Source organism: Rhagoletis pomonella, unplaced genomic scaffold (assembly GCF_013731165.1).
Source record: "Rhagoletis pomonella isolate Grant_MI unplaced genomic scaffold, Rhpom_1.0 Rhpom_scaffold_00001, whole genome shotgun sequence".
In the NCBI taxonomy this organism is placed as follows: Eukaryota; Metazoa; Arthropoda; class Insecta; order Diptera; family Tephritidae; genus Rhagoletis; species Rhagoletis pomonella.
In genome coordinates, this window is record NW_023458555.1 from 101,744,888 (window position 1) to 101,758,188 (window position 13,301).

A 13,301-nucleotide genomic window follows, 5' to 3' on the forward strand; every position below is an offset into this window, starting at 1 on the left:
CCAAACTATGTTAAATTGGGAAACTTTAGTCTTCTTACCTTCAAGGTTCTGATGGCTTAAGTCTCCTGCTGATGTTTGGCTATCTATGGATATATAAAATATACATATATGTATTTAATAAAAGAAAAATTACATTTAATCAAATTAAATTGCTTCTTACCTCCAAAATTTTGCGCGAAATTGATGTTTTTCTTCGCAGCCTACTAGAATCAAATTTGAAATTCGCTGTCAAATTTCGCCTGATTTTCACTTGCTCGCTCTAACGCATATAATTCTTATTAAGAGTGCGAATTCTTATAGCTACGCTGCTCTTACTTATGGAAACTTTTTTCGACAACTTTTGAGTGTGTGGGTGAGATGACAATAAAGTTGGGTATGTGTTGGTAAATCATTTGAATTTCAGGGGAAAGTGGTGAGCCGTGGCTGGCAGGGAAGTATCTTATGGTTTACACCGGACAATACTGTCATGACAATAGCAATACATGCACACTTTTTCACTAATACATGCATACTTTTCCAATTGTCTCAATCACTGCCCAGCCAGCAAAAAATCCGAAAACCGATCCGAAAACGCCTTCGGCTGCGCTTAGGAATTATAGCCCTTAATACGCGGAATTGTCCTTCTGTGTTGCCGGAGAAGATTGTTTGAATGAACTACAACAGGTGTAAAGTTGTCACTTAGTTGTAAATGCATTTAAATTTTTTATTACCACTGAATTCTCAAACCTCAAAAGCAGATCATAATTAAATAGTTATATATAACTAAAGATAATGACTTGTACTTTCTAAATAATGTACATTTCTTTAGCATTAATCACGTAATTTTTTCAAAAAGGATTATTTTATTAAAAAATTACGATTTTTTTAGTTTTTTAATATTATGGGCTTTAAAATATGAAAAGTAATTTAAATGAGGTACATGAATTGAAAGATAAATTAATTATCTTTATCTTGACACATTGCATTTTCAAATCGGTTACGTGGTTCAAAAGATATTAATAGTAAAAAAAAATGCAAAAAATTAATTTCAACACTAAATATGTTTAAAACTAGAAGGCCCCGGAACCTGAGAGTGGGTATATTTGAAAAGAGGAGGAGCCCAGATTGCCAATGGCGTAGTCAAAATTTGTCGCCCTGTTATCGTAATCTCCCCCAGTACTAAACCAAATTTTAATACACCTCATTTCGAAACATAAACCCACCTCATATTGACAAGTTTTAACAATTCCTTTTTTCGTATTTAATTTTTCTTATTTTTTATAAAAATTCAGAGCGTTCTTTAACAAAAACTATATAAGTCCAATTTAAAATTGTGCGCAATATATAAAAAAATCAGCAAGTTTTCCTAAACACATCGGTAACAAAATGATCTTCTAGTTCGATACATCGAACGATCGATGTAATTTTTCGAAACATCGATTTTTCAAACATCGATAGTCTAATTTACTACTTTTATGCGACAGAATTCGTGAATTTTTCATTTCATGAATTCAAAAATTGTTGCGTTTATGCATAATCGCGAATTCATGAAAGGAAGTGTTTTGAAAAAGTGGCGGCGCACTAGCGCGAAACCAAACAGCAGGGTTATGGTATTTTCCCAATTTTTTTTTACTGTGTCGTTGGTACCAGGAAATAGTCCATGTTATACTTAAATCGGTTTTAATGCATTTAAACTTCCTCTACATATTTGTATAAATCCACGTAACTATTTGTTTTAATTCATGGTTGTATCATTACATGCTTTTGAATCTAAAAACGTCATAACCCTAGTAAACAGCTGATTGTGAAACGCGGCGTTGTCGGACTAGCACTTCACCAGTACATGAAATGATGCCGAAAGTCATGGTTGATTTCCGTGTATAATTGAATTCATGAAATTGTGTGTATGCAGCCAACTTTAACCCAAATTCATACGCATAAGCTTAGTAATTGTGATTTACAACCCTAAATGTAATGTTATTACAACAAAAAAATTGATTTACTCATCGTCGTTTAAACCAACTGTCACTGCTGATCAGATTCTTGCCTTTGTACATCAGGATACTAACATTGATAAACAAGAATGCTATGCTACTATGGCCAGCCAATACTAAAATACGCCCGTTTGATTTTTTACCAAAAACGCCAACTGCTACGCAAGCAACTTAACAAATTCATTGCAAACTAAAGTTAAATTTAATCTCAGAATTTACTTCCAAAATATGTCTGGAATTAGAACCAAAACGCACATAATTCGCTCTTTTAGTTCGGAGCTTACCTACGACATTTATGTCTTTATTGAGACTTGGTTGACGTCGGATTTTTATGACCACGAATACTTCGATGCTAATTTATTTACTGTTTACCGTAAAGATCATGATGCTGTCAAAACAGGCTGTACTATAGGAGGTGGAATACTAGTTGCGGTCCGTCGTGTGTTTCGCTCATTAGTTGTGGCGGTTGAAGACAATAATTCAATCATTAGCCAACTATGTATTCGCGTCTGTGGAGCATTGAACCCACTTTTTGTGTGTGCTTCCTATATACCTCCGCATAGTTCTGATACGCTTTATAGTTCTCATCTAAATAATAATAGTGCTCTAACTGTGTCTATTATTGATGGAAACCAACTTTGTGTTCTTGGAGACTTTAATTTGTGTAATGTTATTTGGTTGCATATGTTTAACAATACTAATTTAACGCCTTCTAATGTCGAATCTCCTTCTGAGATCTACTTTATAAATAATATTCTTGCTCTTGATCTTATGCAAATAAATGGCTTTTGTAATAAGCTAAATAGATTCTTATACATTATCTTTGTTAGTAAAAATATGAACTTTAATATCTCCGATTGCTTAACGCCAATAACACCTTGTGGCATGCATCACATTCCTATAGTACTTAAACTATAATTTTATCAATTTCATAAATTCTCTCCACCTGCAAGACTTTCTTTTAATTATAATTCTTGCGAGTTTATCGCTTTCCTACTCTCCTATGATTGGGATTAGTTACTGTTTAATCTCAATGTTTATTTATTTAGTTATTTATTTATTTTTTAATCTAGAAAATAAAACATTTAGTACAGACTATTTGGCAAAAGATAAAATATAAATTAATAACTAATTAATAGCATACTACTTAAAAGTAGTTTGAAATTAAATTTGGAAGAAGAGAAATCGATAGCAGAAGAGTTTGAGAGCGAGTTAAACTCGTTTAGAGCTCTGCGAATAGGAGCGTTATTCGCATAATTATTCCTGACGAAGTCCAGAGAAAAAATATCGTGATTCCTAAGGCATCTTGGTGGGATATTAAATGTTATCCGTTCGAGTGAGAACGGCGAGTCAATGGCACCCCGAATGATATCAAAAACGAAAGTAAGAGAGCGAACAATCCTCCTATTGTGCAGTGATTTAAGGTTTATGAGCAGAGATGGGCACTACCACAAACAAGCGTGAGCTAAAAGTGGGAATGTATTAGTGTGTCTAATTCATTTTGCATTCTATCGCGTTCTCATTGTTACGCTCTCGTTTCTATAAGTACACGCGATACTTACTCTCTTTTAGCACCTGCTAAGTCTCCGCCCATGCCTGTTTATGAGCATGCATCTAGCAGTGTAAGATGGGAAAGGGTTAACAAAATGTAGAGAGCGTAGAGCATAACGATTGAAAGATTTTTGGATTCGTTCAATTCTGTTTATATGACAGTCATAATATGCTCGCCAGATGAAGACAGCGTACTCGAGCTTAGAACGAACAAGAGAAGTGTATAGTAGTTTTATGGTATATCGGTTTTATGGTATGGTAAATCGACGGATAAATGCGAGCATTGCATAAGACTTAGCAATGGTATAATTTAAGTGGCTGTGAAAAAGAAATCTAGCGTAAAAAATGACTCCTAAGTCAGAAACTTCATCAATGGTGGCAAGCTGCGAGTCACCAGTTAGATAAGAAGTCTGGGTAATGGAACGAGATTTGGAGTAGGAGACATGGTAACACTTATTTGTATTTAATTTTAATCTATTTTTGGAGCACGAAGCAACAACGTTATTAAGATAAGCCTGTAGGTTGATAGAGTTTGAAACATTCGTAATCGAAGAGTAGATTTTCAAGTCATCCGCATACAATACAATTTTTGAAAAGTTTAAGCAACTAGAAATATCATTGATGAAAATCACGAAAAGTATGGGACCCAAGATACTCCCCTGAGGAACACCAGAGGATGCGACAAAGGGATAGGAGTACACATTATCAACTACAACAACACAATTCCGTGAAGAAAGATATGATTTTACCCACGATAAAAAAGCGGAATGAACGCCTATGCTAGCCATTTTTGAAGTTAAGATTGAGTGACTGACTTTGTCAAACGCCTTAGAAAAGTCCATGTATACGGTATCGACTTGCAGACGGTTATTAAAGGCAGTTAAACAGAATTCGATAAAAACAGCAAGGTTAGTAACAGTGGACCTTTCAGGCATAAAACCATGCTGATTAACAGATAACAGTAAAAAAAAACTCAAATAATTTGGATATCGTTGGTAATTTAGATATTGGCCGATAGGTGCTTATGTCGTTTTTATTACCACTTTTGACTACGGGGGTGATAAGAGTGGTCTTCCAAGCATCTATAAACTCACCCAGTTCAAGAGATTTATGGAAAATCAAAAAAGTGGATATGCAAAAGCAGAACAATTCTTCAAAAGGAATTACGATATTCCATCAACATGGGTTTGAGTTGAAGATTTGATATGCCGGATACCATCCTCAACATCATCAATTCATATAGCAAGCGAACCAAAATAGATTGGAGAGTGAGCACTCTGAGGATAACAGCCACATGGATCCGAATCTATCTCAAAGTTAGAGCGAAAGAAATACGCGAAAAGATTGGTAGCTTCAGAAGGAGTAGAAGCTTGCCCTTCATCATAAAACACACCACTGGGAATGATGGAACAAGATTTCTTGGACTGGATATACCTCCAGAAAGCCTTTGGATTCAATTTAATTTCCGACTCAAATTTAATAACATAATTCCGCTTAAGAGCCTTGCTCATCGAATTAAACTATCTAGAGTATCGCAAGTATTTATACCTGTGAGATAAGGCATTCGAATGTTTGAATTTCTTAAAAAACTTGTTTTTCAATTTCTTCAATTTCTTAAATTCTTTGGTATACCAGGGGACCCTATAGCTTTTTTATGCACTATTGGTATATTATCCACACAGATTACATTGATTTCTTGCTTGCAGTCTACAGATGAAACCGCATAATTTACAACAGCAAAGTTGCATTTTCTATAGTAGAAGCTAGTAGGATTACAGGTCTAAACTCAAGGTCTAGGAATCTAGATAGCTTATTAGAAAAACCAAAGCGAATTTATACAAGGTGGTGGTTGATGGCGAATTTACATTTTCGCCGCGGTACTTCCTAATGTCAAATTGATGTGCTTGTTGTAAACAACGCGAATTCATATTACAACAAACACATCAATTTGACATTAAGAAGTACCGCGGCGAAAATCTAAATTCGCCATCAACACCACCTTGTATAAATTCGCCTTGAGAAAAACTATTAATATGTAATAAGTTAATACTTAAAAAATTATCAATAACATAACATTTACAGCCACTGTTAACATTTGTAGGATATAAGGCTAGGAGGAGGCTTCTGAGGAGCTCCGTCTTAAGCAGCTTGAAGTTGATTTTTCTAAGTTTAATAAGATCACAATCCTTCTTTATGAGCGGGTAGCAAACCATCCACTTTTTATCAATTTCAGTTGACTTAGAAGCATACGACAAAATATCAGCAGCGCTTACACTAGCCGAGAATGAAGATAAATGCAGCCATTTGAAATCAGAAATAACACTCAGCTCATTGGTGCTGCATGAACCAATAACCAATGGTTTTACATTATTACGTTTACATTTTGGTACAATGTTCCAGCCGGGTGTTTGCAATGTATTAGTAGAAGTCACAGCAGCAGGCGTCGTAGCTTTCATTACCACTGGGACAGGTGAAGAAGTAGGAATAGGAGAAGAAGAAAAATCACCAGCACAAGCAGCATTGCACGAAACAGATGGTGTAGCGGAAACGGGATCGCAAGAGCCCAACGCAGCAGGCGCACTGTTGTTTACATGCGGAAGAGCGCGAACAGTCGAAGAAGATGACGAAGCAAATAAATGTGTCGAGACATCAGAACCCGTAAGCAGCATCAAGAGGGGCGGACGCTGCAGGCGCGCTGTTGTTTATAACCAAAGGCACTTGTGACGAATTTGGAAGCGGCGAGAAAGTGAGTAGTTCGGTGTCCGAAGCCCGGCAACCGTTGACACCACTTTTGTTGTTATGAGTGGTCACACGGTTGGTTGAGAACAACCTCACATCACACTCCGTGATAGGACCTTCACAACATGACCTATAAAATCGTTTATTACAAAAACCACTGCAAGGCACCACTGAGGAATCATTCCTTGCAAATATTTTAATGCACTTTCCGCAAAAGTCCATATCTACAATGTGTATGTATATACGAATGTGTTTAACACGATAAGAAATAAAACGGATTAAGAGAGAAAGCAAAAACACGTCAACACTCAACGACAGTCGGCGTATATCTTTAAATCTAAAATTACGGAACTGCACCATAAGCATATCCCAAAATGGAAAATTAAGACTTATAAGCTGCCACGGTATAATAGGGGACTGCAAATACTAAAAAACCTGTGGAGTAAATTCTATAAAAAATTTAAAGCTTCGAAAAGTCCCGAAGATTACCTTAATTTTTAGCGCTATACGAAGGAATTTAATTGTCTAGAGAAAATTATTTATCGGAATTTTACGTTAAGCTTTGAAATTAGTATAAAACAAAATCCAAAAAACGTTTGCAGTTTCATTAATTAAAAAAACAAACCTGCTCCGCTATTCCATCTATGGTCTTTTTCAAAGACAGAACAGCATATGCTCTTAATGATGCGGTTAATTTATTTGCTAAGTACCTTCAAACAAATTTTGTACCTGATAGCACATCAGACTTGTCTGTTAACTCATCATTTCACTCCCTCTCTTCACTAAATTTCGGCTCTCTTAAACTCTCTACTGATGATGCTATGAATAGTATACGACAACTTAAACTATCGATGCAAACGGATGTTGACGGTCTTTCATCAGTTTTATTCAAAAATTGCCCTGCCCTTGTCTATCCTATAAAATTATTTCTTAATAGGTTTGTTCTACACGAGCCCGCGGGTACCCGCGGGTGCCCAAACCACCCCAGAAAGCGTTCCTCACGCTAGAAAAATGGGTAATAGAGAGCGAATACCTTCTACTTTTGGATCGTAAATGTCTTCTTCTTCGTGCCCGAAACAGCCTGGAGTTTTTTTCCGGGCAGAAATGTGCGAGGAGTAAATTTGAAATAACAGCTGTTGTTTGTGTACATCCGGTATTTGCTAATTTTATTAGCTATATAAGCTAAATACACATAAAATCGTTGTTTAGAACTGATTTGCTGATTCCGGGAACGAAAAATGGATTTTTGCGTTCCTCACGCTCTGGCCACTTTGGCACGGGTTGACACATTTTTGACACTTGTGAGAGAGTAACTTATTTTTGCTCTCTAATTACCGAAACAGCCCGGAAAGTGTGTGGAACAAACCTAATAAGTCACTTGTACCTGGCACTTTCATTGATGCCTAGAAACTGGCTACAATCACACCTATCTTCAAAAATGGTAACAAGAGTAATATATCTAACTACGGACGCACATCGAAATTGCCCACTATATCCAAACCCTTTGAGTGCTCTATTTTTCTGTTAAGCATCTTATTTGCCCTAATCAACATGGGTTCGTGACTGGACGTTCTCCTACTTCGAATCTAGCAGTTTTCAATGAGTATTGTCTTCATTACAAAAAGGACTTCAGGCCGACTAAATTTACATAAATTTCTCAAAAGCATTCGACAAAGTGTCCCATAATATACTTATCCACAAGCTATCTCTGTTTGGTTTTCATTCATGTATTATTAACTGGTTTAAATCCTATCTGTGTAATAGACAATGGCCCGTAGTCATAGTCAAAATAAAGTCGACTTTAAAGTTAGTTGCAGCTTTTTTGACAGATATCCCATTGAAAATTATGTCAAAAAGCTGCAACTAACTTTAAAGTCGACTTTATTTTGACTATGACTACGGGCCAATGTGTTGTCATGCTAGACAATGGCTGCATTTCTTTATTCATTCTGATCGTTTGGAATAAACTTTTTTGTTTATTTATTATTTAGAACGTTCCTGATGATATGTTGACGTATATTTCAAACGCATTCTGTTTATTCCGGCTGCGAAATGGGATTATCCGTAATGTATAAAGAAATGCAGCCAATGTCTCGTCGGTTCCTTTCACAGCTACATCTGGTGTCCCACAAGGGAGCATTCTGGGTCCACTTCACTTCCTATTATTCATTAATGACATTGGCAATTGCTTTTCATTTGCCAATTACCTGTTATATGCTGATGACCTTAAGATATATCACACCACCGCTAATTTAGGTGATATGCACAAGCGCCAGCGGGATATTGACTGTCTGTATAAATGGTGTGTAAAAAAAGGTTTAAGCCTCAATATTTCGAAGTGTTTTCAGATTTCTTTAACTAAGTCATTTAGGGCCGTTTGCACCATGTCTAGTTAACGCTAACTGGAGGTACATCCTTCAGTTAAGCACGTTACCTGCTTTATCGATCACATGTTATATGATGGGTGTCGATAACGTCGATAAAGATGTTTAACTGGGAGTTAGAATTAACTAGACATGGTGCAAACGGCCCTTAATGCGTATAGTTCGTCATATAACATTTCTGGGATTCCCTTGAATGTTGTTGAAACTAAGGATCTAGGTATCTAGGTGTTATCTTCAACTCCAAGCTTATCTTCAAAAGTCACATAAATACAATTTTTGCGAAATATTTTTCAATGCTGGGTTTTGTTCGTCGACATGCCTCTGAATTTTCAAACCCCTATATGCTTAAGCTTTTATATTCTTGCTTCGTCAGATCTAAATTGGAATATGCAGCAGTTATATGGAGACCTTACGTGCAATCGCAAATCGACCGTATTGAACGTACTCAAAAAGTTTTTCTCCGTTTTTGCCTCAGGTCACTTAAATTTAGTGAACAGATTCCCTCGTATAAAGCTCGGTGGTAATTAATTAATCTCAATTTGTTAGATATTCGCAGAACAATTCGGTCTATCTCTTATTTGTATGATATTATTGGGGGTAATGTAGATTGCTCTTGTCTCTTAGAACAAATAACATTTAATTGTCCAATAAGAAACTTTCGTTACTTCCGACTTTCCACATTGTCAGACAAAGAACTAATTACGCCCGCAATGCACCCATTTTGCGGGTCTTGATTGAATTTAATAATCTTGAGTCTCAAATGGTATTTTAGACTTTTCACTCTCTAAGCCAATTTTTATTCAAACGCTAAATGAATTCTTAACCTAACCTTAGTATTAGTTTTAATATATCACTAGTCTGTAAGAATCATGTATTCATATTAATTAAATAAATAAATAAAATAAATAAATAAACAAATAAATAAATGGCGGCTGCTAGGGACAAAACGATACTAGTAAATATAAATACATACTCCATAATTTTGGTATCGATACTTTTGAACCGAGTACTGAGTAAGTATCGTAAGAAAGTACTTTTATCGAAACGCGATTCAGTGACAATTTTATAGTGAATGTACATACCATCCCTTGCGACAGCATCACCGTCACCGTCAACGATGTTTATGCGTCAAGTTACACACAATTCGGTTGACATTGCGCCCGAAAAATCATTAGCTCGCTGATACTCTTTGCAAATGTTGCATATTACTTTTTCACTTCTTCTATTGGGTTTTCTTCCATTATTATTACATTTCATGTTTCTATAAATATTAAAATTTTTACAAACTGGAAAAATTTACGTTCAAACATGTAAACAAAACACTGAATATAGTTGTCATTTGACGCAATCGCATAAGCAAAATTGAGAGTTGAGCTAATTTGTGCGCAACGTCACCGTCAGCTTGTTCATGTAACTTACTTCATACAAATACACCGAATCAGCTTTCTTGACAACTTCCGGTGACGGTGAGGGAGACGCAATGCGCGTTATGTACTTTCACTTTTATTTCCGGACTTTTATTTTTTAATCTAATTATTATTGTGAATAGCTTAAAATTTTTGGCAGGTTAGTTGCCAATGAAAAGAAGGGCCTATTATCTAGCTTGAAGTGAAAAGTTGCTAAGTCCACTTTTTGTAAATACTCATATTTGGATATATGAAGCACGGTGTATTAAAAACGCAACGTCTCCAAAAGGATTGACTAAAGTGCTTGCTTCATTTTTTTTTGTCTATATCCAATTAAACGCACATTTACTAAGTCCAAAAGTGGCAAAGAAAAATCGATAAGCTCAAAAAAAAACAAAATCTTTTAATTTGCAACGGAACCTTGTGCAAAATTCTTGAAGGAAATGTTTTGAAATTTTTTCCCCTCCCCTGTAAATTTTCTACAAATGGACCTACACCACACTATAACTTTTACCTCCAAAAATTATCTTTCGATGCGACTTCCAAGTAGGAATGTTCGATATCGTATCGATTATTCTGAATATCGATATTTCATCTTGCGATAATCGATATTCCCAGGTCGATATATCGAAGATATCGATACTTTACCCTCAGCTTGTATTTTTTATGTAGCCCTTAAGTTTGACAAACCGCTTGCATGGTGTATACGGCTCTTAACTCGTTTCACCGTTAGACTTATTGGCTGCGTTTCTTTATAAATTCCGGATAATCCCATTTCACAGCCGGAATAAACAGAGTGCGTTTGAAATATACGTTGACATATCATCAGGAACGTTCTAAAGAATAAGTAAACAAAAAAGTTTATTCCAAACGTTCAGAATGAATAAAGAAATGCAGCCATTGTCTTGTTCTATCTTCTTTGGCAATGCTGTCGACCGGCATGTCGTTTTAATCCTCAGTAAATATACAATATGGAAATAACTCAATTAGGTGAGTTGATAGGCAGGTCTAATATCACTGTGAGACAAATGGTAGGGGTGAGTGATTGGGAAGGGTTCAAACTACCGGGGAAAGTTATATCGGTAAAAAAGAAGTTATACGTGTCGCGGCGTTTCGCTGGGTCACGTCTAGGAATGGAGATATATATATAACTATCATATAGGGGAAATTGTCACTTTTGGTGGTCTTTTTTTGACATAACTCGAGAACCACTAGTCCGATTTTGCTCAAACAAATTTAAAAAAATAAAAATTACAATTCCTTTAATCTGTTCATATAACGTTTTTCTATATAATCAAAAGTTTTAAAAAAATTTAATATTTTAGGCAAAAAATATTTTTTCTTCATACATTTATTTTTACCGGCAAAACTGTTGATTATATTTTTATTTTTTTTAAATTTGTTTGAGCAAAATCGCACTAGTGGATAATAAGTATAATGCATGTATTCGCGTCTGTGGATCGTTGAACCCACTTTTTGTTTGTGCTTCCTATATACCTCCGCACAGTTCTGATACGCTTTATAGGTGTTATCTAAATAATATTAGTGCTCTAGCTGTGTTTATTACTGATGAAAAGCAACTTTGTGCTCTTGGAGACTTTAATTTGTGTAATGTTATTTGGTCGTATATGTTTAACAATATTAATTTAACGCCTTCTAATGTTGAATCTCCTTCTGAGATCTACTTTATATATAATATTCTGCTCTTGATCTTTTGCAAATAAACGGCTTTTGTAAAAAGCTGAATAGATTCTTAGACCTTATCTTTATTAGTAAGAATATGAACCTTAGGCCCCAATTGCGAGTGTCGACTGGCAGTAGAATAGAAATTTGTCTATCGAGTCGATCATCTTTTCTTTGGCTATTGTGTAACTTGATCGATAAAAAATTGTACTATTGTGAATGGTTGACTGAATTGTAAACAGCTGTTTGTTTGTTTACATTTGTTTTTTTTAGTGTTTCATTTACATAATTTTTAAAATAATTGATTTTATTATAAAATTTAAAAAATGCATACAGTTGAAATATGGTTTAGTGATGAGGAAGGTGATGTGGACGCTAATAGATTAGTATAGTTGGCTAAAGCAAGGAGGGAATAGCGAGATTCGTCGGATCCCTTGGAGTTGGAAGATGAAGTGTATATACTTATGTGAATTTTATGAATAGAAGATGCTTCACGTTTTGTAGGGTTTGCAGGATTTGCAGGAAAAGCTGTTTTCCTCATTAATAAACTTTATGGAAGTTTAAGAAATACGGTACGGTTTAGTTATTTGTACAATGATATTGGGTATTTGTGACCCGAGGTTAGAAACTTTAACATACAGGTGTAGTGAAAGAATTAAACTTTAATTTAAAATAAAGATTTCAAATTTCCGAGCACTAGTTACTTTTAATAAATCATGCAGTTTTTTGTACTTTGATGTTGGTTCTGCACAAAAATACTGTGGATGACGTAGCCGGAGTTATATGCACAAGAAATATTGTATATCTTTCACAATAGAAGCGAAAATTCCTTTGCCTATGTCCTCATTCTCCAGCATCAGCTCGACCAACCGCGCAAGTTGCCTTTGTTGCTTACAATTTTTGATCTTTAATTCAGATACATACATACATATGTATATTTCACAATTTTTTACAACTGCCAGTTCAATTGAATTACTTTTTATCCATTATAGTACCACTTTCTTATGTAAATTTTATAAACGCAAACTTCAACGACTAAAAAATAGCAATAGAAAGATGAGCGATTAAAAAGTATTCACAGTCGCTAATTGAGCGACTAAGGGCCGGTTACTCAATGTCTGGTTAACACTAATCTGCGGTTAAACGTAGTTATCGACGTTACTGACTCCCTCTTGTATGCATGGAGTCGAAGACGTCGATAACGATGTTTAACCACAGATTAGTGTTAACCAGACATTGAGTAACCGGCCCTAAGCCACGGTGGAGAGAATACAGAAGGTGGCGCCGATGGCGATACCGCTAATCGGCTCTCAGTGAATTTGACAGAATCAGCTGTTTTGCTGACGTCACAGTCGAGATGACAGCAGTAGTGATGTGCTGAGTCAATACTTTTCAAGTATCCAATACTCTCGATACTCGGTACCGAAACATTTAGGTTTCGAATAAAAGCGCACATAAGCCAAGAATATGGAAAAAAAACGGTTCAGGGAAGACTCGCCTATCAAAACCCGAATGTAGGAGCCAATAGAGCTTTTAATACTGATTCCAATGAAAGATGTATATGT